Raw genomic sequence first — 15,511 nt, 5'->3', positions numbered from 1 at the left:
TCTGGATGCCCACTGGAATGATCTGGAGAATTAAAAAATATCGAGGCCTAGAGATTTCTCTCTTACTTCCCGTTGATTTGTTTAGAGCAGGGCCAAGGCATGTGGAGTTTTTAAACGTTGCCAACATGATTCCAATGGGCAGCTGGGACTGAAGACCCCTGAAATGTTTCTCAGAATCACCAGAGCCATAGATTCCTGACCCCCACCAACTACTGAGTCAGAATCTTCTGAGGAGAGCTTGAAGTGAGAAGCTAGAGTAATAAGCACTCAGGTATTTGCTATAATTAGATAAATTTGGGAAAAACTCAAGGACAGAAGCTTGGAGTTTGAATTAGATTTGAATTAGAACACCTGGTTTGGGAATCTTGGGTAAGTTACTAAACTTTTTCTGTGCCTCAGGTTACATATCTCTAACATAAGATCATAACGTCTGCCCACTTGAGTTGTATGAGGAGGAAATGTGAAAGCCCTTAGCACCGTGTCTGGTACATATTGGAAATTCAGCAAATATACTTGAAAATGAATCTTCTTGTCTTTGCTTATCTCCGAGACATGCATTTTGGCTGTTGACTCTGGTTATTATTTGTTCATTTAGCCAATACATATTAATTAATAATTAATATTATTTGTACTAGACACTGGGAAACAAATAAGATAGAATTCGCACTCCAGTGTGTATTTAAAACCTATGAATTTAGGGTCTTCCCTGGCGGTCCAGTGGTTAAGACTCCGCGCTCCCAGTGGAGCAGGCACGGGTTTGATCCCTGGTGGGAAACTAAGATCCCACATGCCACACGGTGTGGCCAAAAAAAAAAAAGAGAAAGGAAAGAACAACAACAAAAAACAACCTTGGATTTAATCCTATTTAAATTCTTCCATTATAATTGTCATTTTCTATATAATGGCAGGAATAATACTTTTAGAAGACCTGTTGGTAATGAGGATAGGTAAGAAAGCTATTTAAAACCATTTTTTTTAAAGTCAGAAAGTAAACAGACTTGGGGGATACCAAATGTTTCATGTGTTACCATTTGAATGGGGAGGCTGAATTGTTCTCTGTGAACTACTTAAAGGTTAGTAAACGCTACCTTGCGTGGAACGAAATTTATAGGCACAATTCGTATGATGCTGGAAGCCAAATCCTGGGTTAGAAACTTATACCTCCTCATGCCTCCTGAGCCTTGAAAAAAAATCCAGCTCCTGCTCTGGCAAGCCAGGAAATTGGTACCGAAACAGACTCAATGGAACCTTGATGCACAGAGCATGCCTGTGCCCCACAAACAAAGGGCAGGATTGGAGATAGAAGCATGTGCATGAGGGGGGAATCCAGCCTGAATACGGGGTGTATGGTCAGGAAGGAAAGGAAGAAATGGTTGGAATTTACCTAGAGTTATAGTGTTATCACAACGCTCTCCTTATCAAAAACTTTCCAGCCCTCCAGGGTCCACAAGACAAACCCATTCTCCTCTTTGGTCTGGCTTTTTGCAGCCTGGGTCAGCCCTGTCTTCAGGTACTTACCCTATGATCCAGGGCCAAATCCATCCATCTACCTTGAAAGTCGGCCCCAAATTCCTCGCTTCTCTGCCTTTCCCATGATGCTCCTCTCTCCTCCTCGACCCTGCTGAGGGCCTCTCTCTACTGTGCTCCAACTACCCACATCTGACCTATTCTTGAAGACTCAGCTCAATGCCCATCACCTCTGCAAAGCATCCCCTGCCCACTCCAATCATGGTGATTACCCTAGGCTCCTATGTCTCTGCCGCTCATTTGGTCCCGGTGTTCTTCATTAATCCTGTTTATATGCTCACCTTTCACCTTGACTGTAAGCTCCTTAGGGATAAAACCCTCTCTTTGTGTTTCTCTCAACGTCTCGTAGAGATTCAATAAAATGTATGGAGTCGGTTGGTGGGTGAGTGTATTGCTGCTGACTGACTGTGGCACTGGGGGACCAGATATAATTCTCACCGCCTACTCCCACCATTGCCTTTAACTCATGTTTCACTTTGATGGCTCATCTTTGGGGCATGTTGACTTATTTGCTTGCTGCTACTTAGCAGAGATGAGAGCAGGTTAAGAAAAAAATCTCTTACCTCTTTTTGCCCTTTATTTAATCAGAATTGGTTCTTAGTGTAGGAACAAGGAGGTTGGACCAAAAAACTTCTCTTGATTTCCTGTTCTCCTCTAATCTGCTACCTTTCCCTTCATCCCCTATGTCAGGCATTTAATTACCACTTTGGAGTTTTCTCCCATTGGTTTAGGTCCCTTCTTTGTCCTGTTTGGATTTCTTTTTCTCTGGTTAGGGGTATTATCACTGGAGGCAAGAGGGTGTTGATCTCTCCCCCTGGATGGCTCTCCCTTCACCCCACTCCACTGTAGGCAGCAACTATTTATACGCTTGTCATACCAATGTGGTACTTAGACTGTCCCTGGTATGAAAAGACATTAAGCTAGTGGGACAGAAAAGTACTTTAAAAAAAAAAATCCCCTAAGATTCAGGGGGAAAATGAGAGATGAAGCTTCTTAAACAAAAGATGTGCCATAAAAGAGAGCGAGCTTGATTTTATAAAAAACTGTCCCTCTTTAGCACTGGGGTTCTCAAATTATAGTTCCCCAGAACATCAAGATTAGCAGCATCACCTGGGAACTTGTTAGAAATGCAAATTCTCAGACCCCACCCAAGACGTATTGACTCAGAACCTCTGATGTGGGTGTGTGGGAGGGGGTCCAGCCATCTGTGTCCTCACGGCCCTACAGGTGGCTCTGATCACACTCGTGTTTCAGAGCCACGGGTTTACAGCGTGGGTTTTCCAATCAGGAGGAGCCAGAGTCAACTGGCAGCTCTGTCACATACTGGTGGTGTGCTCTGGACAAGTTAGTTAATACTCTGACGCCTCAGTTTCATCATTTGTAAAAATGGCCGTAAGAACATCTACCTGATAGAAGTACTGAAGAATTTAAAGTACGATCATTCCTGTAAAGTATTCAGCTCTGTCCTGGGCACAAAATAAGCACTCAGTGACTGTGGGCCATTACTGTATTACTTTAGTGGAGACTAGAAAGTGTTCCATACTTTAAATATCTCTGCTATTTTTCTTTATACGTTTCTCAAAACAACTTGGCTGCATGTTAAAAATCATTTGAGGAACTTTAAAAAAAATCTGATTCTCAGGAGATTTACTGCAGACCAATTTAGTAGGAAGTTTTGGATGTGAGACGAGACATTTTTCTTTTATAGAAGATGCCAAGATAATTTTGATGTAATTTAGATAACATAATGCTGTTATATATTAAAATCAACATTGCCATGAAAAAGTGGTGTAAGATTAAATACAGGTAAGAATTAATCATCAGTAATGTCAGATGTCATATTCATTATTTCCATGATTCTGCCCCAATTCAATGGCAGAAAAGTACAAAGAAATGCTGAAGGTAGGTCCTACAGCAGGGTTCCCAGCCTTGCCATTATTGACATTTGGGGCTGGATAATTTCTCTTTCTGGGAGCTGTTCTGTGCACTGTAAACATCCTTGGCCTCTATCCACTAGAAGCCAGTATCACCCTATAGCTGTGACAACCAAAAAGGTTTCCAAATATTGCCAACTATCTCCTGGGGACAAAATAGCCCCCAGTTGACAACTGTAGTTGTTTTAGAGTTTCAGTGTCCGGATACAAATCTAGGCTTTACCATTTAACAGCTATCTGATTAGAGCAAGGTATTTAACCCCTCTGAGTCTCGGTTTACACTCCTGCGAAATGGAGGTAATAATAGTATCCACCTCGTGAGTTCTGTTATGCTGTTTGAAAAATAAAAGAGAAAATGCATAGAAAGCACCGAGAACAGTATCTGAAGCATGGTAAGTGCTATGGACTGAATGTTCGTGTCTTCCCAAATTCATATGTTGAGACCCTATCTCTCAATATGATGGTATTAAGAGGTGGGGCCTTTGGGGGTGATTAAGTTATGAGGATGGAGCCCTCATCAATGGGATTAGTGCCATTATAAAAAATTCCCAGAGAGTTCTTTCACTCTCTTTTCACCATGTGAGGATACTATGGGAAGTTGGCAGTCTGGAACATGGAAGAGGGAACCCAATCTGATCTTAGACTTCAGCTTCTAGAACTTCTAGAGAAACAAATTTCTGTTGTTTATCATCCACCTGGTCAATCAGTCTATGGTACTTTGTTACAGCAGCCTGAACAGAGTAAAACAATACATATTCAGTAAGTATCAGCTATCATGTATATATATATATAGTCTTATCTTGATTCCAAACCACTCGGAAAACTCTTCTGCTAAAGTCTTTGCATAGACTTTGTGTATCCATTCATCAGTTTATCCTCTGAGTAATGAATCAGAATGACTAAATACTCATATACATCTTAGGGTCTACAGTGGGTGTAGAGGCAGAGGAGCAGGGTGTGTCGGGATCATCAGAACAGGGTTCTATTTCCACCCTTTTCTAGTGATGCACTTTTAGGGAGTGGCTTAATCTCTCAGCGCCACTGTTTCCTCATTTATAAAGCAGGGAAAATAATTACTATTTCATGTATTTGTTGTAAAAATTATATTAGATAACATATGGGAGAGCATATAAGCCAGCATCTTGGTATACAGAAGGCACTTAATAAACATTTAATTCCTTTAAAATCACAGCTGGTGAGAGCATAGTAGCAAGCAAGGTGGAATCCCTATCTTCATGGCTGTGGACTTTGAATGGCATCATTTTATCGAAATTCATGAGCAGTGAAAAGGGTTTCTCCAGTCATGTTAACATTTTGTTCTGTAAAAATTGCATTTGCTTCAGGTTTCTGAGGGGTACTTAGTAAAATTAAATATATATTTTAATCTTTAATTTTGGTTTTTTTTTTGGCCTTGCTGTGGCATGTAGGACCTTGGTCCCCCAAACAGGGATCGAACCCGCACCCCCTGCAGTTGAAGCATGGAGTCTTAACCACTGGACTGCCAGGAAAGTCCCTAAATAAATATTTTCATTTAGTCAAAACTATACATTCTTCAGAAGGCTGAACGAATTAATCTACTGATGGTTTTGTAAATGCATCATTTATGCTATTGCTCAACAGCAAAATTGTAAACATCCTTGGCCTCTACCCATTAGATGCCACCATCACCCCCTAATCGTGACAACCAAAAAGGTTTCCAGATATTGTCAAATATTCCCTGGGGGGTACTTATCTTGTATAATCCAGTTAAGAAACTTTAGCCATTTAATATTGGTGCAGTATAGAGTAGTAATTAGTGCCTTAATCAGTAGCTAAATTATTCTGCTAACTGAGCTTGCAAACATTTTAACTTTGGTTCAAAGCCATATTATAAAAACCATTTACATTTCCAAGCATTTTCTCCTCAGTGCTCTTACTTATTTTCCATTCAAGGGAAGGTTATATAGGCAATATAACCTTGAGACTAGCAATACTCTTATTGGATGACATTAGTAATAGAACCCCAAATTCAAATGGCAGAAATCCTGAGCCCTGGTTGCTCATTTACTAATACATTCCTAAGCTTCCTTCCAACACATCAGGTTTTAAACGTTAAGAAAATTAAAACCAAAACTTCCCAGTATCAAGTAAAATTAGATTCCTTTCATTACATGGTTATTATATTGATAAAATATGTAAGGTAGACTTTGGGGAACAAGTAATTATATTCATTAAAAATGCGGAATATTTTTCAAAAGACTTTATATTTTTAAATTAGTTTTAAGTTTACAACAAAATTGAGAGGAAGCTAGAAATTTTCCATATACAGCCTGCTCACACGTATGTGTAGCCTCTCCCATTATCAACACCACTCACCAGAATGGTACATTTTTTTTTTTTTTTAACAAGGATGAACCTATATTGACACGCCACAATCACCCAAAGTCCATAGTTTACGTTAGGGTTCACTCTTGGTGTCGTAGGTTCTATAGGTTTGCACAAATGCGTAATGACAGGTACTTATCATTATAATCTCATACAGAATATTTTCACTGCCCTAAAATCCTCTGTGCTCTGTGTATTCATCTCCCACACTTCCACTTCTCTCAGCAACCACTAATCTTTTTATTGTCTCCATTATCTTGCCTTTAATATTTTTTACATTAAGCAAACAATATCTAATTCAATAGAAATCAAAGCTATTTAAGAGTTGAGATCTGAACATTAGGAAAGGCTGAAATCCAATTCCTTCTTGAATCTTGATGTTCGTTTATTCAGCAAATATGTTTGTTGAGTGCACAAACTATTCTAGTAACTTAGTTAAATACCTTCCTTTATGGAACTTCCAGTACGAAAGCTCACTACACAGGAAGAGTAAGACATTTCCCTCGTTCTCATTTAGCATCTGTTTGGTTACATTCAATGATGGGAGGTTCAGCACTTTGCAAGACAGCCAATTTCACTATTGCATTCTCCTCCTGATCAATCGATTATGATTTCCTCCATATCTGTGGTATGCCCACAAGCCTTGCTGAAATAAAAATAGGATGTCTGTGTTGTTCCATTGGAGTTATCAGTATATTATACACTATCAAAAAGTGCTATGAGGTTAGTTTGTCACTGTTTATTATCTGATGTGCACAAGATGACTGCCAGTGACACAACCTTACCTCCCTGGTCCCATGACTCTAGTCTATAATTTGTTCTAAGGTCTTGCTGTTAGAAATATGCATATATATATTTATATACATACGTATATTTATCTAGTATATTTATCTAGTATAAATACTTGTCTATATATAATTTATATTTCTCTGCCTGCTTTTCAATGTGGGGTATTTTACTTATTTCTAATCTTCTGGAAGCTTTCCAGTTCACCAGGAATCATCAAAGAAGAAACACATCTGTTATCTGCAATATATCATTCATCTGGAGACCTCCGCAATTACTTAAAGTGGCAAGCTTCACCTTGTACCCCCTATTCAGTGGTGAACTTCAATTCTGCCTTAATGACTCTTGTTCTACCTTATGGTATGAAAGTATTTCTCCTGAGTGGTGGAAGCACCAGTCTTAAAAATATGCAAAGAAATCGATACCATAAGAATGCTTCCCAAGGTATCTTAACTTGGAAGTTTACTTCCGATAAGCTCCCTCATAAGCCCATATATGATGAAGACTACTGTTATCTGGTGCCATGGGAGACAGCAGTAATTTTGCATGGTGCTGAATATGCAACACCACATGGTGAACTTTGATTGTTTTAATCCAGGGCACAAGGCTATAGGATGCTGCACCTGAGACCCACATCGCTCTATACTCCCGCGTGAGCTTCACCCATGCTAGCTCAGAGTCTTCTAGCAAAACCATTCCCACCACTCAAAAGTCTTGTCTTCCTCCATTGTGGTCATCAAGTAAAAAGAATAATTTCTTCCTTTTATAACCATCAGTGATTTTTAACCCTAGATCTCTAGGTTCTGTCATTCATTGCTATGGCTTAGATTCTATTCTGTACACAGGCACCAACAACATATACCAATTTACATAAGAACCAGGCAATTCTGTCAGAAAGAATTCACATATAGTCATTAATGCTAACCCAACTCAGTTTTGCTCCAAAGTCAGCAACAGAGTTGAGTTTCTCATCTTGTATCTTCTAAGGCACATCTTTACCAAGAGACAACTTAACTACCAGAGACAGTCAATTAACTTAAAAATGTGGAAAGTCCAAAAATGGTAGCATTATCTCTGTGTGCAGTCCAAGTTTGCATTGGCAGAAGGAAATTTGTCCCTGACGTATCTTACAAGGTAGAACCGTGCGCGGTTCTTTTCCCTCACTCCCCCGGGACATCTTACGGCACCGTACAGCCAACCAAAATCATGAATATTTTACTGCATAGAGTGAGAAACAAATGAAGAATGTAAAACCACATATACAGATCACGCAGCCAAACTGAGTGTGGATTTAGCATCCTTGAAGAACAAAAATCTTTCATTTCTAACTCAAAATTGAAAACAGGCGTTTACTCTGATCAGAAGTTAAAAGCAGAAAATCCAGAGAAGCAACCAAAGTAAACGCAACAAGCCATTCATTGTTTTCATTTTTGGGATCCTTCAGGGTCCATAGAATTAAACAGTAATAACAGCTAGCACGGATTGAGAACTTCATGTGTGCCAGGCACCACGTTAAGAGCTTTCAATACATCATTTATTGATCACAACAACTCTGGGAGGTAGGTGTTAATATTCTCGAGTTAACTGGTTAAGAAACGGAGGCACAACTGGGAGGAGGAATGGAACCTCGCAGTGGTGGTCTCAGTAAGAGCAGCATCGGCATCATCTCTGACTTCGCTGTCCTTGTTAGATATTCAAATTCTCTGGCCCACCTCAGATCTACTGAGGTGTGGTCCAGAGACTCTGAGAGTGAACATTATACCAATCTGTGTTTTAAGAAGCCCTCCAGGGCTTCCCTGGTGGCGCAGTGGTTGAGTCCGCCTGCCGATGCAGGGGACACGGGTTCGTGCCCCGGTCCGGGAGGATCCCACATGCCGCGGAGCCGCTGGGCCCGTGAGCCATGGCCGCTGAGCCTGTGCGTCTGGAGAGGCCCGCGTACCGCAAAAAAAAAAAAAAAAAGCCCTCCAGTTGATTCTAATGACTGCTAAAGCCTGAGAATAAAGGCTTAGATCACCTAGTTTAATAATGGTGGATCCACATCTGTTTTGGCATTTAAGCCCATCCTCTAAATGACATACACATTATGTAGGCTTGTCCACAATGGTGAGTGATATTTAGGAGCACTTCAAGAAAGCCGTACTTTTTACTGTTATATTAAGTTTTGCTTGTTTTGTCTATTTGAAGAAGTCCTGAAGGCCTAGGTTTCCAGACCTGGTAGTTTCAGCACATGATCACTGCAAATCAATGACGAACTGCATGTTACACAAGCCTTTCCCTCTCATTTCTAAGGAGCTGACTGACACTGGGTTATCTCCTTGCTAGGGGCATTCCGGTGATCGCCATGGTGGACATACTGCCTATACCGTGGAAAATAGAGCATGTCACTGTTGCTGGGATTAAATTTCCTGAGAATGTTTTTTAGGGGTGAGACTTGGTCCACAGGAGGTCACTGACCAGTAGTACCATAAGATTTTGGTTCTAAGGCCTATCTACAATCCTCTTAATCCTCATGACATTTGATTACCTGTGATAAATCTGTGTGTCTGAATGAGAAAAGAACTGTCACTGATTTTCTCTTTCTGCCTTTTCATCATGACATTAGGCTGGGTTGGCATTTCATCATTACTATTTTTACTCAGTATCATTAGTACTTTTGCTGTGCTTCATGCTGACTGTTACTTCAGGAGTGAATGAAAGATTTAAACTCCAGTCTCCCTGAAGAAAGAAAAAAGGAACAAAGAGAAATGCATGTTTATGATGATCTCTCCCTTTGCTTCCTAGGATTAAAGGGTTACTGTATAAAACTTGGAGGTTTACCCTATTTTGTCAGAACAAAGGGTAAGATACTGAATGTGGATACAATTTAGCGAATGTAGTAGCATCTGCCCTTCCATCTTATTTATATTTTGTTTTTTTATCCTTAATACTTATCAGGTGTTCAAATTGCTGTCTTAAGCACTATTAAGTGGTAAATTAAAGTTATTTTCAAACTGCTTGAAAAGCATTATCAAAATATTGCTGCTATGGAGGTCAACAAAACCCGGGGAATTTTCAGTAATAAATGTCATATCAAAGACTTAAAAGACTTCTTTTGTTACCCTATTTGAGCAATTTTTTTTTCTTGGGCTGAGATAAAATTGCCAAGTAGAAATAATTGCTACTTCGTACCACCACACTTACTAATAGATAATAACTGGATGATCTGAAGGAATCAACATTGAATTATTGTCGTATGGTTGAAAATTAAGAACTGTATCCCATGGGCTGAAGAAGTTTTCAGATGAGTATGGTATGAATGCTGCGGGAATATTTCAATAAATAAAGGACAATAATATATATCTTTGACTCTGTGACAGAAATGCTTAGAGACTGAATAACCCAATTTGTCTATGCCCTTGCAGCTAATGGGTCCAAGAATAGTTAATGCTTGCAATCTAAAAATTATCTTTTGTTTGCTAAAGGCAGTTGATGGGTGATGTGTTGGAGTAGCAGCCGCCTTGGGTAGGTTTCAGAAAAGTGCTTATTCTGATTTTCTGAAGAGAGATTAAATGACTTTGCTGAGAAGTTTATATTGCTTAGGGTATGAAAAAGACAGAATGATTAGGATACATTAAAACAGGAAAGGATTCAAATAATATTTACTCACAAAATGAATCAATGTGAAAATGAAAACACAGCTAATCATCTGCATTGGATGTGTCCTGCCTTACTGGAGATTCTAGATCATAAGTTCAGAAAATAACAATAGGGCATTTTTTAAGAAAGGATCTTATGTAAATTATAGGAATATGAGAAAAACAAAATAACATTTTGTTCTTAAGCTCCCATTCCACGTATAGGAAAATAATACCAGCATGCTCTGCAGTTCATATGCAAACGAATAAACTCTTTGCAGTGGAATGAATGTTTGTGTCTCCCTAAAATTCATATGTTGAAATCCTAACCCCTGATGTGATAGTATTAGGAGGTGGGGTCTTCAGGAGGTAATTAGGTCTTGAGAGTGGAGCCCTCCTGAGTGAGATTAGTGCCCTTATAAGAAGAGACCAGAGGGCTAGCTAGCTCTTTTTTTCTACCCCGTGAAGATACAGTGAGAAGCTGGCAGTCCGCAGCCCAGAAGAGCGCCCTCACCCAATAATGCTGGTGCCTTGATCTCAAAGTCCCAGCCTCGAGAACTGTGAGAAATAAATTTCTGTTGTTTTTAAACCACTCAGGGTATGGTATTTTGTTATAGTAGCCCAAATGGACTAGGACACTCCTCTCTCCCCTTCCATTTAGCATAATGGTTGAAACAGCAGTACTCAACGTTTTTTTATTGTAGCACGCTTCAGCAAGGCAAAGACCTCGCAGTGCTCTCACCTGACCTGTTCCCACTTTCTAGTGGATTTCCAATTATCTGTGTGATTACATATTGTGATGGTTGATTTCATGTGTCAACTTCCCTGGGCTAAAAGATGCCCAGACAGCTGGTAAAACATTGTGTCTGAGTGTGTTTTTGAGGGTGTTTCTGGAAGATTAGCATTTGATTTAGTAGACTAAGTAAATAGGATATGCTATCACCAATGTGAGCAGGAATCATCCAATCTGTTGGGGGCCTGAATAGAACAAAAGGCAAGTAAGGGCGAATACCCTCTCTCTTCTTGAGCTGGGACATTCATCTTCTCCCGCCTCTCACAGCAGAGCTCTTGGTTTTTAGGCTTTGGATTCCAGGACTTACACCACTGGCCCTCCAGTTCTCAGGCCTTCGGCCTCAGAGTGGGAGTTATGCCATTGGCTGCCCCGGTTCTCTGGCCTTTGGCCTTGGACTGAATTATACCACAGGCTTGCCTGATTCTCCAGCTTACAGATGGCACGCTGTGGGACTTCTCAGACTCCATGACAGTGTGAGCCAATTCCTATAATAAATCTCCTCTTTATATATCCAATTGGTCCTGTGTCTTTGGAGAACCCTGACTAATATACATAAAGTAGCAAATTTACCATCTGATCTTAGTCTGAAATCTTATGAAAATATAGAATAATAAACTAGAGCCATCTGTAAACTACATAATAACATGTTAATTTTAGTTGCTGAATATCAACACTTTAATAACTCCTTGTAACCCACCAAGTAAGTTACTAGCGAACTTTGTCCTTAGTCTTATGTAAAAATGAAACTGTGTGGAATTGTCATTTGCCTATTACAAGCACTGTAAAAAAGGGCATGTCATGTTTATTTCAAGGCTGATCTGGAGGAATTGATGGCCCTCTCAGTGGACTGAGCATCACACTTTGAGAAATACCGGTTTGTGGCATGGGCTTTAGACCTGTACTCATGCTCTAGTCCACTTAAGAGATGCATACTTGGTCAAGATGATACACCTGTCTGCATCTAAGTTTCCCCATATATCAAACGAGTGTGATGATTCCTCATAGTGTTGCTGAAAGAATACAATGAAATTCTGTTGTATGGTAATTGGCCCATGCTTGGCACATAAAAAGTGGTCAGCAAATGGTGGTCATTATGAAGCATGACAACTGCCTATCGCATAGCTGAGGTTGCTGCCCCCGAGTCAGAAAAGAGCCACAAACCCAGGCATGCTGTGTACCTGCATTGTCCTCATTACTAGAGGTTGAGAGTCCTCCCAGAGACCCACATATATGTTTTGGGGCTCAGTACTGAAACTCTTATGACTTGGCACATATGTCAAGAAGAGCTGTCCCACAGAGCATGCATTCTTACTTGCACAAGGGACCTCATCTCCCAAGCTGGTTCTCACTTATTCCCTATGATTCTGTGACAGGGAAAATTACACCTACCAATTAATTCAGCAATAAATTCTTATCAAATGCACACTCACTGCCCAGGCCACTGCTCATTTACACTCATAGTTATCCAGCTAACAAGTTGCCTGTTATTTCGGGAGATCGTTATAAACATTGTCATTTTTATAGTAATTATAACAGCAATAATAATCATAAATAATAATACTTTATATGACACATTTTTATGTACATTACCATGCACAGTTTAAAATTTGAAAATGTTCACCATTTATAAATGAAACCAATTTACATAGTGAAGAATTTCTTAATAAAACAGAAGGAAAGGTATTAAATAACCAGATACAAGGAAAGGAATTGCTGGCTAAACACTGGGGTTTTTCAGGAAAAAAAAAAAGGTGCTATGTAATTCAAGCATCATTAATTTTTTTTCCACCCTGCATGTCTGGTTCAGTTCAGAAAAAATGGCTTAGAGACATAACAGTCTGCTAGTAAGGTCAGTCGCAAAGGATAGACCACCACTTGGCATGATCTGTATCCTGTCATCATTAATGCTTTAGAACCAAATGCTGCATCAAACCTTTCTTAAGCACCACTCCACAAATTCTCTTCGCACCACAAGAACTTGCACCTGTGCTGTTTTTATTTAATATAATATGCAGTGCCAAAAGGCATCATTCATACATCTTTAAAAAATAGCCTTTGAAACAATACAAAATTCATTCATTTAGGCAGCTCTTTGAAAAATTATTGAGTGCTTAATACGTGCTGGATCCAGAAACTCGATAAATAGTTTATATAACAAGTTTTACATTTTATGATTTTTATCTGAGGAAAAAGTACAAAATCTCAACCAAAAAGCCATAGTGTAAGACATTTTAGTCTGTCTGGGGGGACAGTGGGTGAAGGTTGCTCTCCAGGGCTTGTGAAGCTTCCTCTAAGCACATGGAGGGTAGTGGTGCTGATGGAGGGCCAGGATGGAAGTTGGATGCCCTGTGATGGGCTAGCTGGACCTCTGGCCCAGCATGATGGAGAGCGGGAATAGTTGGTGCTGGGGTGGCCAGCAGACAGTTCTGCTGACCATGAGCTAAGCTCAAGATCTAGTCTTGCTTTTAAGACGAGAATATGGTTCTTCCTTGTCACTGTGCCAAGACTGGAGGGTTACTTTGCTTGTTCTGAACATTTATACCAGAAGTATAGTTTTCTAGTGGCTATAGTCTAGGCTGAGAGAGAAGAAAACTAATTCATTCCCATTCACCCACCAAACTATAACAGGTTATTAGGAGTTTGGAGGGAAAGTGCCTGCATAACTACAATTCCTTTCTTCTTTTGCTCTTAATCAGAATGTTTCTAAAGACAGGTGGGCAAATAGGATTGCTAGCAATGTCACATGGTATTAAGACCTTCTTCTACAATGAAAATTTTGGAAATCTCATAGGAAGCTTTATTGTAAGAACTGAGATACTTGGAGTTGAGTGGTACTTTCTTTTAAAGGTACAAATTTAATATGAGTGCCCTCAAGGGAAAACAAACATTTTATCCACATACGTTAGAACTTGTATATATATAAAATATCTCTGGCATGATAAACAAGAAACTGGTAATATAATACTGTTTATCTCTAAGGAGATGATTAGAGGTGAGAAGGGGACATTTAACTGAATACTTTTTGAACCATTAAAGTATTATATATGTATTATTCAAATATTCTCTATGCAAAATTAAATTAAATTAAAAAAAAAGTTGTTAAAATTTTCACAAAGAAACATTACTTTTAGCGGATATGTAATACTTCCTCAAGTGGTTTGCCTTAATATATTCAATTTCATCATAAGTGTATATTTAAGTTGTTTCTAACATTCTTTTCTCTATTATAAAATGCACATCTGTTTACTTCTCTTAGATTCCTACAAAAGATATAGCTAAGAAAAAGGGTGTAATTATTTTAAAGGTTCTTCGAAACACTGACATGTTATGAGCATGCCTATCTCATTATACTCTTTCTGACACTGATTATTATTATTTTCTCAAAATAGCAAAAGCTAAGTAAAAAATGGCCTCTTGATACCTCTATGTTATAATACAATAACATACTTAAACCACATTGGCTTCTACCTGCCACTTAACATGAATTTTTAGCCCTTATTTGTTTTGTATCTGCAGAATGAAAATTACCAAAAGCATTACTCTAAGAAAATTATAATTTTGAAGGGAAATCTGCTCAACCCTAGGTAGAAATAGTCTTTAGGGTTTCCCATGATTTTGGTAAAATCTGCACTATTTTAATTCTGTACTGGATGGACGATAGAGTTACGGTCAATGCAGAAGATATTTTATATAAAATAGGATTTGTACTTCAATATAAGACTTCAGGCTTCCCTAGTGGTGCAGTGGTTAAGAATCCACCTGCCAATGCAGGGGACATGGGTTCAAGCCCTGGTTCGGGAAGATCCCATATGCTGCAGAGCAGCTAAGCCCGTGTGCCAAAACTACCGAGCCTGCGCTCTAGAGCCCATGAGCCACAACTGCTGAGCCTGCATGCCACAACTACTGAAGCCCACGCACCTAGAGCCCATGCTCTGCAACAAGAGAAGCCACCGCAATGAGAAGCCCGCGCACCGCAATGCAGAGTAGTCCCCGCTCGCAGCAACTAGAGAAAGCCCGTACGCAGCAACGAAGACCCAACACAACCAATAAATAAATAAATAAATTTATATTAAAAATGATTTCAATTTATTAATGTTTCTAGTTCTGAAATTCATCTTGAAAATCTTTTACTATCTTGATATCTGACTCTATTTCAGTAAGAAAACTGTACCAAAGCCAGCATAAGACCCTCAACTCGGTTCACTTCATATTGCACCAAATGACAGGTCTGGGACCAGCGGTGGCTCAGAGGATTACCTGAAATGGTGACTACAGATGACAGGCCATGTGGCCCATTAGTGATCCGAGGGATACCCACTGCCCTCAGAAGGGACTTTGTGAAGGTTTCTACATCATAAGTTTCAGCACTGTGGCCAAAGCATCTCAGTGGTGAAATTAATGTTTCCTTTTATTCACTTTGAATATGACCTTCACCTATAGATGAACAGACAGTTGTTCTCATAATTTGACTAAAGACAAGAAGTCTGAAACTA

The 15,511-nt window shown here is 39.4% G+C and overlaps 1 protein-coding gene across 1 annotated transcript in view; it reads right to left on the bottom strand.

The window, feature by feature from the left end:
- RORB (RAR related orphan receptor B) overlaps positions 1 to 15,511 on the bottom strand; it is a 181,317-nt gene that overhangs the window by 64,206 nt on the left and 101,600 nt on the right. The gene's annotated exons all lie outside the window — the stretch shown is intronic.

Source organism: Phocoena phocoena, chromosome 6 (assembly GCF_963924675.1).
Source record: "Phocoena phocoena chromosome 6, mPhoPho1.1, whole genome shotgun sequence".
NCBI lineage: Eukaryota > Metazoa > Chordata > Mammalia > Artiodactyla > Phocoenidae > Phocoena > Phocoena phocoena.
Note: the sequence above shows the minus strand (reverse complement) of the source record. Positions and strands in the feature narration are given on the sequence as shown.